Here is a 7,110-nt window from a genome sequence, read left to right as displayed (position 1 = left end):
ACGTGAATCTTGCCACTTAACAATTATCTGCCTGTCCTTTTCTTTTTCTGGAAAGAGATTTTTTAAGTTGTCCTAAGAAAACCGAGGCAGTTAACCGCAGCTGGTCATAGAGAGGAGGTCAATGGATGCAGTTAGGCCTTGTTCACACGAGGCGTTTTTTACCGCGGCGCCTAACGCGCGTGTCAATATCACATCGATATATATATATATATATATATATATATATATATATATATATATATATATTATATATATATATATATTATATATTATATATTGTGTGTGTGTGTGTGTGTGTGTGTTGTGTGTGTGTGTGTGTTTTATAGTAAAGTATTTATCATAATGTATATATTATATATATATAATTATATATATTACTATATATATATATATATAATATAATTATATATGTAGTTGTGTTGGTTTGTGTGTGTGTTTGTGTGTGTGTTTGTTGTGTTTGTGTTGTGTGTGTATTGTTCTTAGCTAGGAAAATAGCAGTTTCTCACCACGAAATGTACCCTCAGCTACAGAACACTGACTAATAGCACTGTCACCAAAAGTCTCAACAGTAACTCAATCTCGAGTTAAGTTTAGTTATCATTTTGTTTTCACGTTTCTTTTATATCATTATATATTATATATAATATATAATATTTATATATATATCTATATATATTACATACATTCCCACACCACACCACATCACACCACACACCACATCACACCACACCACCACCCACACCACCACCACACCACTCACCACTCCCTCGTCTCTCTCTCTCTCTCTCTCTCTCTCTCTCTCTCTCTCTCTCTCTCTCTCTCTCTCTCTCCCTTCTCTCTCTCTTCTTCTCTTCTCTCTCTCTCTCTCTCCTCTCTCTCTCCTCTTCTCTCTCTCTCTCTCTCTCTCTTCTCTCTCTCTCTCTCTCTCTCTCTCTCTCCCCTCTCTCTCTTTCGTCTTCTTCTCTCTCTTCTCTCTCTCTCTCTCTCTCTCTCTCCGTCCCTCTCCTTCTCCCTCTCTCCCTCCCTCCCTCCCTCTCCCTCTCTCTCTCTCTCTCTGTCTTGAAAGACCTCCACCTATTATCGATTTCAGACATCTCTGCGATCTTGTATTTCTCTGCAATGAACACCGACACTTATTTTCCATTTAACCATTTTCCTCTTTCCCAAATAATGTACACATTGGCAGGAGAAAAATGTGTTTAAAAAATAAATTACCAGATAGATTTCACTGTCTAAGGCGCACTGGGAATAGTAATAACTGTTACCTTTATATCACATTTATTACCACTAACGTGTTTTCTAACAATATGCCTTTTCCTATATTTTTGTTATTTCATTATCTCCTGTGCTTATTTTGATGTGTGTTACCTCTGAGGCCCGAGGTCTATTTTCTTACGCTTATACAATTTGCTTTATCTAATGGTATGTCCTTTAAATTTTCCAGATATTTGATTGTTTCGTCATCTGCTTGATCTTAGGCGAAGCCTCTCTTCGTTATGAAAGTTTGTTTATCTCTTACTATTTCATATTACCCGTCTAAGGTTAGAGTTACCTAAAATATTTAAATATTATTTAATATTATAATGTTTTATAATGATAATTATTATGGGGATGGAGATAGTTCTGACGTATCCGCAATATCCAGGAAATCCAGTCCTATTTAGTTTTTGCAGTATTTCATAAAAAAGTCAATTATATTAATAAGTTTACTGTATGCAGCTCTATCTATGCTGAGTAATCTTCAACAACGATTTTCAATGTTATTCTGAGGAACCTATAGTATTAGTGTTAATGTGTTAACATTATAGCATTAGTGTTAACACGTTTTGGGTCTTTCATTGGTACTTATGATTAAGTCTTTCCCATAGTTATTGATACTCTTGACTATCTTGTAGTGATAAGCTGACTTCATTTTCAGCTTCAATACAGTATGAGTTGTCAGAAGAGTTTTTCTAGATGCTGGATAAAATGTTCTTGATCGAAACATTAATACAGATCATATTCGCAGTGTCTATGTTTTTTTGTGTATCTTACTGTAACGTTACATTTCTGCTCTATTTCTCAAAGGTCAATATTCTTTACTTTTACACCCACCTCTTTCATTTTTTATTCATCTATCAGCATCTGGTTCTGTGACGGCACCTCCCGCGTAAAATCTCGACTATTTGGCAAAAAAAGGGCCATTTTCCAAGCTCATCCATGCATTTATGACAAAGACGACTAAGGAAAGTGCTGACTGCGAATCCGCCCGAAAAGAAGGGCTAGCGACAGTCTCTGGAAACTGCGACAACAATTTACTTGTAGGATGAGTGAAACAGGAGGCGGTGGGAGTGAGGTTTAGGAGGACGAGGAGCGAAGTAGGAGGGGGAAGATGTAGGACTTATAGTGGGAGGGAAGGAGTGGGTTTCAGGAAGATCTGGGAGTGAGGTGATGGCAGAGCGAGAAAAGGATGGGTAGAAAGAGAGGGTAAGGAAGAAGGAGAAGAGAGGCGAAAGGTAGATGGAGGAGAGTGAAAGAGGAAAACTTTTTTTTTCCGTTGAGTTTCCACGGGTCCCGCTAGTAATAATAATAATAATGATAATGATAATAATGTTAGTAATAATAATGAAAAATAAATTACTCTCAACAACAATTGAAACAAACAGTATGTACAAAAGGATATCACAGCCTAAAATCTATAATTTTGATTTCATTTATGCTCTTGTGTCATCATACAGAACTAAAAGAGAAGGGCCGATATGCTAAAATTCCTTTCGACAAGACCCAGGCTTGAGTAATGCACCTACCGGCCAACGCAGGCGAGTGACGACACGTTATCACGAATGTTATTTTTCCCGACTTTCTAAAGTTTCTACAGCTGGCGATTTCACCGTGCGTGTTCAGAACTTTTTCTTTCTTTTTCCAAGCGATATATTTTTACGTGTTTCAGTCCTCTGCATTCTGGATTATTCATTATTTGTTCGTCACTTCATATTTTTGTTCGTGTCTTCATTCTTTCTATTCATTTTTTTCTTAATCATGGTCGTGATAACGCTCTCGTTGTTTTCGGTCTAGAAGGGGCGTTGAAGTGGGGTCGGAAAGAGTAAAAACAACAAAAGCAAAAAAAAAAAAAAAAAAGAGGAAAATAAATGTTCTTGATATTAGTAAATTTAAATTCCTGCTGCAAGAGACGGGAAATAAGTGAGAGCAGGAAGTTCTTGGGAAGACATTTTCTAACTACTTTTTATTTTGGCTCGACGCCGCCATCTTCTTTTGCAGAGACTTGTCTATCTTTTGAAGAAAGGAAAGAGAAGAGAGAGAGAGAAAAAAAATGTTTCTAGATAAATGCATAGAAATGAAAGAGAATGCCTCAGTTGCTAGAACACAGAACTTCAAAATAATGCTAACCGGAATATGTTAAATGACCAGGCAAATGCATTTACCGCATCTATAAAAGGCGGTGACTAGTGGAATGTAGAAGGGTGGTGAATTTTAAATCTAATAATTTATGTTAATATAAGCTTCCTTTGGTGTGAAATTATATGTTTATTCATAACTACGTTTTCATTTTAAGCCGTAATGATATGTGGAAAACGAAATAATACTTCTCCCTACCACGAATTTATCGCGTTGCTAACCTGACTCGCTCAAATGGCAAACACATCTTTGATGTGATGCTTGTACACGAACATACACAATACAGTATATATATATGTACGTGTTTGTGTGTGTGTGTGTGTGTGTGTGTGTGTGTGTGTGTGTGTGTGTGTGTGTGTGTGTGTGTGTGTGTGTGTGTGTGTGTGTGTGTGTGGTGTGTGTGTGTGTGTGTGTGTGTGTGTGTGTGTGTGTGTGTGTGTGTGTGGTGTGTGTGTGTGTGTGTGTGTTGTGGTGTATGTATGTGTGTTTGTGTGTGTATTGTGGTGTGTGTGTGTGTGTGTGTTTGTGTTGTGTGTGATAGTAGTATGTTTTGTGTGTGATTTATTATGTTGATGTTTGTTAGTTGTAGTATTGTGTATATGTATTGATGTATATATTATTTGTATTGATATATATATATGATGATTATATATGTTATTGTTGTATGTGTATGTGTGTTAGAAATATCGGTGGTCGAGATGTCTGTTTGTGAGGAGGTGCAATTATACGTATGTTTTTGTTAGGCTGCTGCAGGTAGCAATGTTTGGTCGCTAAAGGTACTATAGTAGACTGTTGGTACCCGTGGAAAATACGAATATAAATGAGAATTATGAGATGTGTTGTGGGAGTCTCGACTGAGATGTTCAGTGTTTTCTATTTTGTGCAAGCGGGAAATGAGCTTAATATTACTGATGAAAGCTATATGATATATGTGAAGGGGAAGTGATGTTGTCAAACGAGGTAGATAAGGTAAGGAAAAAGGAAAGTAGAGATGAGAGTACGTGAGAGTGGTTGGAGGGGAGACTTCACTGATGCAGGGAATATTGGTGAGAGACGTACATGAATGAGAAGAGATAGAGATGAAGAGAATGATAGAGAGAGAGAGAGAGTAGTAGAGTAGGAGATGAGTGAAGAGAAACGAGATAAGGTGAGTGAGAGAATGGCTAGGAGAGGTTGAAAAGAAGAGGCAGGGACTGAGAGAAGCAGAGAATTAGAGAGAAAGAGGACTAAGATAGCAGATGTAGGTACCACGTGGAAAAAAGAAAAATAAAGAGAAAAGAGAGCACGGATGAGAGTCGACTGAGCAGTTCAGAGTTTATCGTGCAAGCGGGAAAGAGTAAGAACGATGAAGCTAATGAATATGGAAGGGAAGCCGATGTTGTACGAGGAGAGGAGAGGAAAAAAGCAAAGAGAAAGAGAGAGAGAGGGGTGAGAGACCTCTGGATGAAGGAATGTGAGGAGACGTAGAAGAGAGAGAAGGGAGGGAGAGGAAGAGGATTATCGAGGAAACCAGGATAGCTAGGTACAATAAAGTTAAGACAAGATAAAGGAAATAACGACTGCACTCACTCGTGAACAGAATGTGACGGTACTGAACAAAATTCCGAAGTAGGTAAACATTTCGAATATATGTATCTATGGGGTCTTTATTCGGGTGCTCCAACATCGTGAAGAGAGGACCTCATTAAGTCTAAATAAAGGGTCTTGGAGAACACAGATTGAACTTTGGAATAAAAAAAAACAAAGAACTCTCTATAACGGCTGGTGAGTAACCCTTTCAACGGCCAATTTCACACCATAACGGCTAATTTTACATACTATCGACCTTCGTGATGTAGTAAAACTCATGCCATCGATCTGGAATAACGTGATAAGAAGGCAATATGCAAATGTGGAATCGGAGGCGGGGGCAGGGCAAAGGGAGGGGGCGGGAGAGCGTGCCTGGGGCTGTTTATACTGGAGCAACATCGACTCCAACATATCTCATATACCAAGTTTATTAAAACTAGGCCTAAACACACGGTGTGGCTTCCTCGGCTTATATGATATTCCGCCGAGAGGTTTCTTATTGTGAGTTTTGTTTACGTGTTGTGTTTGTATGTGTGGAGACATAGTATTTACATTATTGTTGGTGCTCGAAACGGAAACGTAGGAGAATGGAATTATACACACATAACCAAACACACATGCAAACACATAAATATACATACATGCACACATATCAATATCTATATCTACATCTATCTATTTGTCTTTCTTTCTATCTATAAAAAAAAAAAAAAAAAAAAAAAAAAAAATAAATAAATAAATATATATATTATATATATATATATATATATATATATATATATATATATATATATTATAATATATATATATATAGTATATATTTATATATATATATATATATATTATATATATGTTGTATATATAGTGTGTGTGTGTGTGTGTGTGTGTGTGTGTGTGTGTGTGTGTGTGTGTGTGTGTGTGTGTGTGTGTGTGTGTACGTGTATATGGGTGCACACACACACACACACACGTATGGACGCGCACACAAAACAACAGGAAAATGGCCGACGAAAAATTTAAATGCCCCAGACATGTTATATGCTGGAAAAAAACATTAAATTATTCTTTTGTGTTAAAGGGATGTGCATTTATCCCCAAAGAAAATTGAATAGAGAACTTGATGTTCATCCGGAAAATATTCCAAAATTATGTTAGCTTCACCAATTTTGAAACAAATGACAAACGCAGAGGGGCAGAAATATATGGAAATTCATTCATCTGCAGGATAATGGAAAGCCTGCAGACCAAGTTTACGCCATTGCGTTACAAATTACCGAAAAACAGAGATATAAAGAAAGAAAAAAAAAAAACAATAACAAAAGCGAAATTGCGCACAGGTTATTCAAGTGGTTTTAATTTTAATTTAATGTTACTGGCTCCTCCATTTAATTAATAAAATGGTATTAGATTCTCTGGTTATGTTTAGGCAAGGATTTCGAAACCGCATCGGTAGAGTTACCTTCACGTCGATTTTCCGATAAAACTAATCTAAATACAATCCTCCTTACTTATCTCCTATATTTTTTTTTTCTTCCCCTCGATTATACCAAGGAAACCGATTTTTTTCCTCCATCAATCAATCTCAGCATTTCTATACATCCCCTTTCCGACATTTTTCATTCGTTTTTTTTTCCCTTCGTCCCGCGGAGATGGCGACGTGATGGTCGTAGGGGGCGCGTAGTTCGAGTATTTGTCAAGGCAGTTTCCTAGCCGTGGGTTATATTATGTTAGGGTTAGGCTAGTTTAGGTTAGGGAGAGAGAGAGAGAGAGAGAGAGAGAGAGAGAGAGAGAGAGAGAGAGAGAGAGAGAGAGAGAGAGAGAGAGGAGAGAAGAGAAGAGAGAAGAGAGAGAAGAGAGAAGAGAGAGAGAGAGAGAGAGAGAGAGGAGAGAGAGAGAGAGAGAGAGAGAGAGAGAGAGAGAGAGAGAGAGAATGAATGAATGAATGAAGAAGGACGTAAGAAAGTTTGGTTAGGGTTAGCTTAGGTTTAAAAGGTTCGATATGATTAGGGTTAGGTTATGCTAGGCAGGTTAGATTAGGTTAGTTGAAGCTAGGTTGGGGTTATTGTTTAGGTCAAGTTGGGTTGAGTTATGTTACGGTTATTGCAGGCATTACGTTAGCTGTTCAGCGTATATTAGTTTAGTTTA

This window comes from Penaeus monodon, chromosome 6, assembly GCF_015228065.2.
Source record: "Penaeus monodon isolate SGIC_2016 chromosome 6, NSTDA_Pmon_1, whole genome shotgun sequence".
Taxonomy (NCBI): domain Eukaryota; kingdom Metazoa; phylum Arthropoda; class Malacostraca; order Decapoda; family Penaeidae; genus Penaeus; species Penaeus monodon.
The sequence above is the reverse complement of the archived record's forward strand: the minus strand, read 5'-3'. Positions refer to the sequence as shown.